This window comes from Diabrotica undecimpunctata, chromosome 1 (genome assembly GCF_040954645.1).
Source record: "Diabrotica undecimpunctata isolate CICGRU chromosome 1, icDiaUnde3, whole genome shotgun sequence".
Lineage (NCBI taxonomy): Eukaryota > Metazoa > Arthropoda > Insecta > Coleoptera > Chrysomelidae > Diabrotica > Diabrotica undecimpunctata.
In genome coordinates, this window is record NC_092803.1 from 58,289,104 (window position 1) to 58,302,138 (window position 13,035).

General features: G+C 32.3%; 1 protein-coding gene across 1 annotated transcript in view; it reads left to right on the forward strand.

The window, feature by feature from the left end:
* LOC140449646 (uncharacterized) overlaps window positions 1–13,035 on the forward strand; it is a 156,496-nt gene that overhangs the window by 51,806 nt on the left and 91,655 nt on the right. The gene's annotated exons all lie outside the window — the stretch shown is intronic.

A 13,035-nucleotide genomic window follows, 5' to 3' on the forward strand; every position in this document is an offset into this window, starting at 1 on the left:
CATCCATCGGCAGATGTAAGCTTCCCTTAGGTATGTCCATTCATTTCTGTTTTGCTTGATTTATTTTTAGTCCTATTTCTTTTGATTTTGTATTTAGGTCTAACACCATTGCCTGCAATTTTTCTCTGTCTTTGGCTATTAACGCAACATCATCGGCAAGTCTTAGGTGATTCAGGTTTTCGCCCTCTATCGTCACTCCTTTATTTCCCCATTCTAAAGTTCGGAATATTCTTCTAGAGCTAAAGTAAATAGCTTATGTGAGATAGAATCTCCTTGTCTATCCCCTCTTTGTAATTTTATTTTGTTTGGTTTTTCTTCTGTTTTTACTTACAAAGTTGCATTGTCCTATATATATATATATATATATATATATATATATATATATATATATATATATATATATATATATATATATACAGTAAACTCTTAAATATTGTGGAAATCTGCAAGAAATACTCTAATGTGTATCAAATATTTCGCCGAACGTTTTCGCCAAAGAGAATTAATTTGGCTTCTTCAGGGCTGAAAGAGAATAAATTATAATTAGCTACCATATATTATCTATTAAAACATTATTGATCTTACCGTAACTTAGAATTGTAGAGTTAGAATATTAAAAAACTTTGCTATTAACATAGTGGTGTTTTTTGTTACTATGTGCAAAAAAAGTTTTTTATAAGGATTGAAATGTATGGTAGCTTCGAACTTGACACGTAAAGGCTTACCCAAGGTTAATCGAAAAACCCAATGCAACTACATTTAAAAGGAGGTAATTCTTTGAATTGTCGGCAATAACTAAATTTTTGATTTTTAGATAGTTAAAAGTGAGGTTCTGTTTAAGCCAGAACGCAAGCGCTGACAACTTCATTAGTTCGTATGAATCTTTATGTCGTTAAGGTTCATTGGTAAAAAACGAATGAATTTAAATCCCAGTAAAGGGAAATATTATTTTGATTTTCTTTATTTAATTATATTATATTGTTCATGTATTATTGAATCTTATTGAGACGTATCTAAGAAAAGCAAGGGAATGTTATATATTTTTTGTTAATGAAAATTAATTATAAAGGTATGTTAGTTGTTAATGGATATATCAGTCAAGTTAGTTATCTGTGATATAGTATTGTTCTTGGTATCTGATTTAAGTAACAGGTGGTATATATCGCTTAAATTCTTGATGTCACTCTTAACATTAATGGAGAAATCGTTAAGGAAAATATAAGACATTTCAATGAACTCTCTTTTAGATTTATTGTTCTCACGGTGGAGAATTGTGGTGTTAGTATAGTCCATGAGATGACCAGTGGAATGGACATGTTTGGCTAATGCACAACGGTCAGGGTGAAGTCGAGAATCACTTTTGTGTAGTGTAATACATGATTTCAATAATTGAGATGTTTGACCGATGTAGGAATTGTTGCAAGAGAGACATGGAATGTTGTAGACAATATTACTAAGCCTATCTATGGGAGTCTTATCTTTTATCTTAGAATAAAGATTATTAATTGTTAGGGCTGATCTACAAGCCACATTTAGTTTAATGTTGTTATTATTATTGCCAAAGCTATTTTCAACACTTTTCAGAATCCTTGTTAACCCCGGAGTGATATCTCTGGAATATGGTAATGAAAAATATTTGTTTATAGGAGTATCCGAGACTGGGTTCCCACTTAAGACATCAGGATCAGCATTGTTAGTCGCGAAGGAAGGTGAAATATCTTCGTCATGGATAGTATTAAACAAAATCTTATTAACTAATGGTGTTGGATAAGCGTTTGAAATAAAAAGTTTCTGTAGGATTTGTAGGTTTTTTGTATGAAATGAAGGATCTGATAGTTTTGTTACTCTATTTTTTATCTGTTTGATTAAGTTGACTTTGGTAGAATTATTATGGTATGAGTTGTAGTTAAGGTATCTACCAGAATGGGTCGGTTTTTGATACCAATCTATTTTGATGTTGTTGGTTTCCCTGATCATCCTTATGTCGAGAAAGGGGACGGACCAATTACCATCTTCCCTCTCTATAGTGAACTGGATGTAGGGGTCATAACCATTAAAAGTATCTAATAGTTCATCTACCTTGTCATTGGGTATAGCCAAAATGATATCATCAACATATTTTTTAATAAATGGAATATTAAAGGATAGTAAAGGAATGACTGAGTCTAATACATAATCCATAACGTAAGTTGCAATGATACGAGAAATCTTAGCTCCCATAGGGGTACTGAAAGTTTGTTGATAGAATTTATCATTAAATGAGAAGTAAGTATTGTTAAAGAAAAATTCGACGATGCTGATGAATCTGTCGTAAGACATGGAACAACAACCTCTAATACGGTATATAATAATATAATATATATATATATATATATATATATATATATATATATATATATATATATATATATATATATATATATATATATATATATATATATATATATATAATTAAGGAACACTCGAAGAGTGGTGGGTGCTTCGGTCAAAGTGGAGAAAAAAAAAGACAAAGAAGGTGGCTACTTCATCTATTTATTGAAGACGTTTCGCTTTCTAATCAGAAATCATCATCAGTTCATCTCTAAATGATATGTAGCAGTCAATGATATTAAATATGTAAAGAAGCTTACGACAATGGACATTATAAGATAACGTTGTATAAACAATTAATTGGAACTGAATACAGTTTACAAATTATTTCAAACTTAGCACAGCAAAAGACCTTAAGTTTTTTTCTTGCTGTATTGGTGATGAATTCTTATTCGTGTTCTTAGTATTCTGTAATCGCTACGTGTGTTTATCGTGTCGTTCTTCTATTTTCTGGTTTTTTAAAGAACGTATTGTTCTATTATTTCTTTCTCTACATCTATAGGTTTCTATTAAAATTTCATTATGTTTAACGTCGTTACCTATTTTTGCGTTGAAATCGCCCATTAAGATTATAAACCTTGCTTTGTTTGTCATCATTGCTTCATTAATGTCTTCATAGAATTGTACAACTTCCTCATCTGCATGATCTAATGACGTGGCATAGGTCTGAATAATTTTACATGTATAACGTTGGTTATGTCTATTGATATTACTCTTTTCGATATAGCTGTATGATGCTGGATGTCACTTTTTTATTAATAAATTAGCCGACATCGCCTACAGCTTGATTTTTATCTCCTTTTTAGAATAGTTGGTGGCCACTTTTTACGATACATTGCTCTCCTTTTCGTCATACTTCTGCCAGTCCTATCACTCTCCGCTTTATTTTCTTAATTTTTTCTTCTAATTCTAGCAGCTTTTCTTCCGAACTTGGGGTGCGTATGTTAATTGTAGATATGCACCAGTCAGTTGTGTGATGTTTTTGTGGATATTTTATGTGTCTGTTTCTGTTATTTTTTTATCAAATTATTCCTTTTTGAATTTTTTTTTGTGGCCAAGGCCTTTTTTTGTGTATTTTTTGATTTTTTTTATAGGTAACCCGAAACAAAAAGTCATAACTATCTATACTATAATAATGAAAAATATATGCAAATATGTGACAATATATATATATATATATATATATATATATATATATATATATATATATATATATATATTGTTGTACTTTTGAATGTCCATAAGCAATAAAAAACCGATATACAAATTTTATTACTTAAATAAAAATTAAAATTATTGATATTTCATAAAGACGCGGGCATATAAATTTTCAAACATCCTGTATAAGACAAAATATGTATTTTAAGTTGTTCGAAGAATTGTTCATTAGGCCTCAGAGACAAGACTTTCAAATATTATCGATAAGAAATTTAAATAAGTCGGTTATTGTGGAATGGATTTACCCGGAATAAAAGTGTATATAGAAAGTGTTGAACAATAGACCGGGATTTGCGGTGGTTTTCTCCCCGAAAGATTATATCGGTAAAAGTTTATTAACAAAAGACATTGAATTGAGAAACAGGTATCGTTTTTAGCTATTAGTAAGAAATATTTGTAAAGCAGATAGATTTAGTTAGAATAATTAAAGAAGGTTGTTTTCTGGAATTACCCGAATGACGTTTTATAGAGAGAGTTGGTGGGTAACGATATACGTCACAAGAGGTGGATGATTTTTATTGGTCAATTTTTGAATGCAAGGAGGTTGGTTTTGATTTGTTTGATTGTTTTGGTTTGTGATTTGTGTTTGTTTGAAGTCCCGAAGACGTAATTTACCGGGTGTGTTTATTTGCTGTGTAAAAGCTGACCAGTGTGAGGAACGGGGTACAGAGAGATAGAAAACCAAAGGGTATAAGAATTTTAATAGCAGACGAAGCCGGAAACATTTGGAGTTGTAAACAGGCGCGGAGATTGGCTCAAAGGGAGGCTGCATAGACTAACACGAGTTGTTGGGTGCAGATACAGTGACAGATAGGAGAAAGGTGTACGTCATCTGGACCACAATAGGAGCAGAAGCAGAGAAAGGATTTTTTTGTTGTGGCGTGGCCATAGAATTGCAACGGCAGAGAAGGAAAGGTCAGTCAATTTTCATTAGAGCCGGAGTGTGATTTTCATTTATTAATTAAATAAATTGAATAAATAATAGAGACAGTTAATTTTGCGATCACTTAAAAAAAAGAATTATAAAAAGAGCTTAGTTATAACACATATTAAAAATCAATGTAAAATAACATTTGGGTCCATGATAGAAAACAACTTCTCATATATTTAAAGTTAGTATATTGCAAATATTACAGGATTGATTGTTATATAAAATTTCATTAAAATAAAGGACATCTCACATATAGTTCAGTTGAAATTCTATGTATTTTATTCAGGTCATATTACCTATCCCGATTAGGAAGCCAATTGGAAAATATTTTGAATCCACGATCAAAGGTAAATAGTACAATTTAAATAGCCTGAGATTGTAATTAATTAATGCTGATTTATTGTGATTAATTGGAGATTAGATCATTTAATAAATATAGACAGGATTTTTCCTAAGTAAGCAATATAATACAATTTAAATAGCATAACAAAATGGCCCCCAACGTGTAAAGCTTTGAAAAATATTTCTAGTTGGCAAATTTGAAAGGATAGGAGTAGACGAGCAGATATTTGAAAGTTTATATGCCGGGGATAAAGTGAAATATTAGGTAAAAATTGAGGACATAAAGATTTATATATTTTTTTTAAGATACAATTTATCATAATTGATTTATTCGTGATATTGGCAATTTATAGGTTACCATAATTGATTTATTTGTGTGATATTTACATTTGATAATTTTACCATACTTGAATTATTTGATTGATTTTGACATTTGATATTTTACCATTTGATTTATTTGTGGGATATTGAAATTTGATACTCGTACTCAAGAGTTATTACATTTGAACAGGAAAAGTCCCGTTTGTTGCAACAGACCAGTAGAATTTTATATTTGGCGGGGATATTATTGCACAAATTTCAAAGTTTCATATTTGGCGGGGATAAATAATCTAACGAACATGTCGACCACAAGGAGTCAAAGCAAAACGCAAGAAAGGAAAGAGGATAAGATAGAAGAGGAAACAATTATTGATGAAGGATCGGATAATGAAGGAAATGCTACAATAATGGAGGAAAGAAAAGAAACAGGGATGTTAGAAAAATTATTAGCTATGATGCAAATACAGACACAACAAATACAAGAATCGTCACAAAAAATGGATAAAAATCAACTGGAAACAAAACACATAATGGATGAAACAAAACAAACAATGGAAGAAAACCAACGGGAAACAAAACAAACAATGAGCAATATAGAGCAGCGTCTGGAAAACTATGAACAGGAAATTAAAGGATGTGTTGAGGGGATAAAGAAAGAACTGATACAACAAATAGAAGAGATTAATGAAATTAAAAATAATATGAAAGAACAAGAAATGAGAATTAAAGATAATTTGGAGGAATTAGAAATAAAATTTGAAAATGCGCTACAAGAAGACCGGAAAGAAAAGGAAAGGAGATTTAAACAAATTGCAGAGATGGAGATAAGAGGAGTAGAAAGAAAGGAAGTCATCGTACATAGCACAGAAGACGTAAAAGTACGATTTGGCGGGGATATAAGGAAAATACACCCAGTGCCTTTTATAAATAACCTAAAGGAAAAAGTCAAATACATAGGACCGTTTGCAACAGCAAAGGAAACCATCAAAAACCATCTCAAAGAAGAGGCAAATCTTTGGTTTGTCAGCAAGGAAGAAGAATTGGACAATTGGCAAGATTTTGAGAGAAGATTCTTAAATTATTTCTGGGGAAAAATCCAGCAACTACAAGTAAATAAAGAGTTACAAAATGGAAAACACCATGAGAGGATGGGCGTATCAGAAAAGATGTACGCATTACAACTCTATAATAATGCAAAACATTTGCAATATAATTATTCATCAGAACAATTGGTAGAGTTGATATCGCGACATTTTGAAGAAACCTTGGAAGACCACATAAATCTCCAAAATTACAAGGACATTGACAGCTTATGTCAATTTTTGAAAATGAGAGAATCACGTAGGCATGAAAGAAGAGAAAGAAGACCGCAAGAAAATTATAGACAAAGAGAAAACCTAGAATATAGAGATAGAGGTCAAAATTTTAGAAGAGATTATACAAGACGAGAATTCATACCTAGACGGGGATATGAAAATAGACCGAACGGAAGAGAGAATTATGAACCCAGAACCCAGAGATGGAATGAAAACAGGGATCGGGAAAATCAGAGTAGAAATAACCGCCCATACCAAGGAAACAGATACAATAACCCACGGAATGAACAGGAATCTCGCGGTAACCGATACGGGAATGATAGACCAAAAGAGAACAGAAGAGAAATAAATAATATGCAAAGAGAAGAAAATAAATATGAGAGAGAAGATGACGGGAGAGAAAACACAGAAGAACAACAGGCGTGTTTTCAAGAAGGCGCTTACTAAAAACGAAGAAACAAACAGGAATTTTTTGTCACCCCAAGGAATTTATTAAACTGGCAGGAAACAATGAAAAGAGAAATGGAGCTAATTTAAAATTTGTGGATGGATTTATAAATGAGAAACCAATTAAAATTATGATAGACACAGGCTCTGAAATAACACTGGTCAATAGAAAATTAATCGAAGAAGTAAATTTAACAAGTCTAATTTATAAAATACCTAGGGTGAATTTAGTGGGCGCAAATAAACGGACATTGGCAACAATAAATGAAGGTATACGAGTAATGGTACGATTGAAAAAAAATATGTATGCACTTCAATGTGTAATAATGCCGAATATGTCACATGACATGATTGCAGGCGTTGACGAATTAACGGAAAAACATGTAGTGATCGACTTCAAAACCAATACGATGAAAATAACAAAGGAAAAATAAGAAGAACAGGATAAGGAACAAGAGAAACAAATTACGGACGAATCAGAGAAAGAACAAACGGTGGAAATGAACCTGGCGACGAAGAAAGGAAAAGGAAGAAAGAAGGGAAAAGGTCTGAAAAAGATCAAAGAAAAAAAACCCTGGATTCCTCAAAAGATGAGACGAGCTCAGGAGATGAAGATGGAAAGATTTTGACAAGAAATGAAAGCAAAACTTGGGATTCCTCAAAAGAAGAGACGAGCCCAACAAAAGAAGATGGAAAGATTTTGACAAGAAATGAAAGCAAAACTTGGGATTCCTCAAAAGAAGAGACGAGCCCAACAAACGAGGATGGAGTAAACAGCTATGAGTTGAAACATATGGATTCTGAAAAGATCAGAGGTATTTATAATATCCATGATGTATATAAATATCACGAATGAAGATTTAAATTTGTATAAAGTAGATAGTAGGATAGGATAATACGTAGCATAAGTACAGCTAGCATACAGGAAGTGCGGTTTAGTTTGCCTCGAGAAAATTTAGTTGCATAAATTGATAAATTTTATCGATTACAAAGGCGGGGATTTGTTGTACTTTTGAATGTCCATAAGCAATAAAAAACCGATATACAAATTTTATTACTTAAATAAAAATTAAAATTATTGATATTTCATAAAGACGCGGGCATATAAATTTTCAAACATCCTGTATAAGACAAAATATGTATTTTAAGTTGTTCGAAGAATTGTTCATTAGGCCTCAGAGACAAGACTTTCAAATATTATCGATAAGAAATTTAAATAAGTCGGTTATTGTGGAATGGATTTACCCGGAATAAAAGTGTATATAGAAAGTGTTGAACAATAGACCGGGATTTGCGGTGGTTTTCTCCCCGAAAGATTATATCGGTAAAAGTTTATTAACAAAACACATTGAATTGAGAAACAGGTATCGTTTGTAGCTATTAGTAAGAAATATTTGTAAAGCAGATAGATTTAGTTAGAATAATTAAAGAAGGTTGTTTTCTGGAATTACCCGAATGACGTTTTATAGAGAGAGTTGGTTGGTAACGATATACGTCACAAGAGGTGGATGATTTTTATTGGTCAATTTTTGAATGCAAGGAGGTTGGTTTTGGCTATGAGATAGGAGAGAGAAAAAAAGGTTAGGGAGTCAGTTTTAGTCGTCCAAGAAGGAAGGAGCTTTGTGATTTGTGTTTGTTTGAAGTCCCGAAGACGTAATTAACCGGGTGTGTTTATTTGCTGTGTAAAAGCTGACCAGTGTGAGGAACGGGGTACAGAGAGATAGAAAACCAAAGGGTATAAGAATTTTAATAGCAGACGAAGCCGGAAACATTTGGAGTTGTAAACAGGCGCGGAGATTGGCTCAAAGGGAGGCTGCATAGACTAACACGAGTTGTTGGGTGCAGATACAGTGACAGATAGGAGAAAGGTGTACGTCATCTGGACCACAATAGGAGCAGAAGCAGAGAAAGGATTTTTTTGTTGTGGCGTGGCCATAGAATTGCAACGGCAGAGAAGGAAAGGTCAGTCAATTTTCATTAGAGCCGGAGTGTGATTTTCATTTATTAATTAAATAAATTGAATAAATAATAGAGACAGTTAATTTTGCGATCACTTAAAAAAAAGAATTATAAAAAGAGCTTAGTTATAACACATATTAAAAATCAATGTAAAATAACATTTGGGTCCATGATAGAAAACAACTTCTCATATATTTAAAGTTAGTATATTGCAAATATTACAGGATTGATTGTTATATAAAATTTCATTAAAATAAAGGACATCTCACATATAGTTCAGTTGAAATTCTATGTATTTTATTCAGGTCATATTACCTATCCCGATTAGGAAGCCAATTGGAAAATATTTTGAATCCACGATCAAAGGTAAATAGTACAATTTAAATAGCCTGAGATTGTAATTAATTAATGCTGATTTATTGTGATTAATTGGAGATTAGATCATTTAATAAATATAGACAGGATTTTTCCTAAGTAAGCAATATAATACAATTTAAATAGCATAACAATATATATATATATATATATGTATATATATATATATATATATATATATATATATATATATATATGTATATATATATATATATATATATATATATATATATATATATATATATATATATAATATATGCAATTTTACATATATTTTCCTAGTACTTGTTGACTAGCCTTCTTTACTACATTTAATTAATTACTGTAGTATATAGGTACATAATTAATAAAAGTTAATGTGTTTCCCAACCCCAACTAAATGGTAACTCGCACAGGAAATAACTTTCCCTTTCTCTCAAATTACTTGTATCTTAAAAAAATATTTACCTTGTTAATTAAAATACCATGTTTTTCTATATAAAAAATATAACATCCCTACATAGGATGTGTTCAAGGTTCATGTTAATGAAGTTGATGTTCATGTTGGGAAATTACAGCAATTTTCATATAGAACGATGTAAAATGAAAATATAAGGTTAGGTTTGAAACACAAAATAAAATAAAAAGTAGATTAGAATTAATATGTGTGACCCTTTAAGAAAACTTGATTGTTAAAATTGCTTCACTTGTTTCCGTAATGTTTTTTTAATACAAATGCCTTATTTTTGTTTGACTTTCACATAAATTACAGATTCCTAAGTGTAGGAAATATGATTTTTTAGATTAGGAATAAGTTAAAATAAGATAAATAGTTCTATATGGGGTATAGTGTTTTGCAAATCACAAATAATAATAATAATGTGCATGCCTGATATATAGATGGTTCTGCTATTGATAAATCTATATGATTTAAAACTACTAAGTCGCCAACGATGGGGGGTAGTGGGTATGCCATAGGATAGCATAAACCTTAAAAAAATGATATAATTGTCTTAGCTTGACCCCTAGCATTACCGATTGGCTGCTGGTATAAGCAGTATCTCTTTTGTTAGTCAACAGATTCGGGTGGCAAAACTCAGGATAGATTAAGGGCATCGCCTTATCCTTGAAATAAGAAATTGTCCCAAAAAGGCGAATGAACCGATAAATTGTCAACGATATGGTGATATATTATACAATGAAAAATCACTACAATAAAGATTCATAAAGATAGTTCAAAAATAATCTTTATTCAAGGAGTAGTGATGAAATAACAGTTGCTGATCATGATTGCGAACTCCAAGATCCTGAAGAAGACCGAGGATCCAAATCCTCGGTCGTCAACAAACGAAATCTCTATTATATGAAATAAATAGACTCGATATCTCTGTATTAGGAGTCTTCGAAACAAGGTGGCCAAACAACGGACACTACAATTTTCAAGATTATCAGATATATTACCTAGATTATGGACTAAATGACCAATATCATCAAAATGGCGTAGCGCTCAAAAAAATTGCTTGCAAAATATGTAAGAAAATTTGTCATATTATTAGGTTGACTAATACAATTGGCTGCATTCCCAGTGGATGTCTATAATCCAAGTATACGCGCTCGTTCTTGGCCTTGGCCTCTAATTTGTAATTTTGCTCGTCTGTGGTTTTAAGGGGTATATTGGCATTACACCATTACGCCTGTCAGACAGGTTGGTGAGTATACGCAGTATCACAGTCGGTTAAATCAAGTTGATTGCCGCCTGCGACTTTACGGTACCGCATCTGTCAGGAATTGTATTCCTTAGACACGGGCCACTAATGACACAGCTGCTGACCTGTGTCATGTCCTTAGTTAATCCGCTGGCATTTATTTGGCTAAGCCTTATTCGTACCTGTCCTGCATATCTACAGGAACTTCCCTATCAGCCATTGGGACGCGCCGTGTTAGGGGAAAAATTTTAAGGAAGGCCGATGTCCAACAGTGGACGTAATAAAGGAAGGCTGGATGATGATAATACACGCTCACTTCAGACAAAGAAAATTTCGTAATTGAAATATTTTACCAATTATATCAGAAGCGTTAGCAATTACAAAAAAACACGAACTTAATCTTATCATGGGTGACGTCGATGCAAAGGTTGGATCAGAAATTACTTTCAATATTACTGAAAAACTTTGTTTAGGACAACGAATTGAAACAGGAGAACACTTATTGCAGTTCTGCCAAGGGAAAAAATTTATAATTATGAATACTTGGTCTTGTCTACCAAAATGTAGACTGTATTCTTCAAAGTCTTAAAGTTATCGAGGAGACAATATTGTAAGAAATTAAGTTACTTATATAACAGTCAAGGAGATTAACGGATTTAAAAACTCTATAAAATCGGTATAGTCTTACCCAGGTTCGATCAAACCAAATCAAAAAAGCCAACGAAATGTTTCGTGGTCGAAAAAATTAATATTGAGCACTCGGTACCAAAAACAGATAACAAAACCCTGGACAGGGTGGAATATTTTAGATATCTGGGAAGTTGGATGAACCGCAGGGTTGAGAGCGACGAACAAATTTGGACCAGAATAGAACTGGTACGCAAAAGCTTCATTAGCTGGCTTTCTGTATAATGTAATAGAAGTCTCTCGTTAAACACGCGTCTAAAGTATCTGGTCTACTTTGATTTATGAGTATGAAACTTGGACAGTGAACTTCAAAAATCTAAATAGATTAGAAGCGTTCGATCTGTGGTGTTAACAAAGTACTTATACCAAAAACCATGCACAAAAATCGAGAATTGATTATCACTATCAAAATGAGAAAGTTTCAATACTTTGGTCATTTAATGAGGGGACCTAAATATGTTGCTTACTTCTGTTGATCATTCAGGGCAAAATAAAAGGAAAACGCTGGGTCAGAAGAAAACAACTCTTCTGGCTGCATGTCTGTTATACACATACGGTAAACCTGAATAGAAAATGATAATATAGCCTTTCAGAGTATACTGCTATCCTAGCAGTAGGTAATACCAGCGAAGAAGCGGCACAAAAATTACAGTTTTTCAATAAATTATATCCAAAATTGGACTAAAAAAGAAGAAATCAAACTAAATGAATCTAAAACAATACAAGTTAATTTTACAAACAAAAAAATTCAAAACATTCCAATTAGAATAAATGATACCCAAATACATTTGCGTTTTCGTCAAAATACTCGGTGTAATACTTTGCTGTAAGTCCGTATTCAAAAGAAAATGGAAGAACTAAGTATCCGTTGCAAAAAAATGTATTGGCTGATGGAAATAAATTTACCAGTGTCCATACATAACCAACAACTGCTATACAAATAGGTAAATACTGAAGACCAGTATGGACGTATGGTTTCTAACCCTGCGGCTATGCCAATTCAAATAATATCCAGATCATCCAGAGATTCCAGACTAAAGTATTAAGAAACATCCTTGATGCTCCTTGGTATATGAGAAATGTCGGCCTCTTCAAGGAACTTAAGATGGAAGATGTAGATTAAAGTTATTAAGAAGATGGCAGGTAGTCACGAACAATGGTTCCATAGTCATGTAAACATCGAGGCCATCCAGCTCCTCAGTAATACTGGGTTAAAAAAAAGACTCAAACAAAGAAAACCATTTGAGTTCACGTAATGTATAAAAGTTCACTAGTATATAATCAGAGCTTAGTGCGGTGTTGTGTGTTAGATATAATTCTTGTTCTTCCTCAGCTTTTCCCTTTTCAGGGGTCGCTGTTCCTGAACATTTGTTACCTAGCAGTA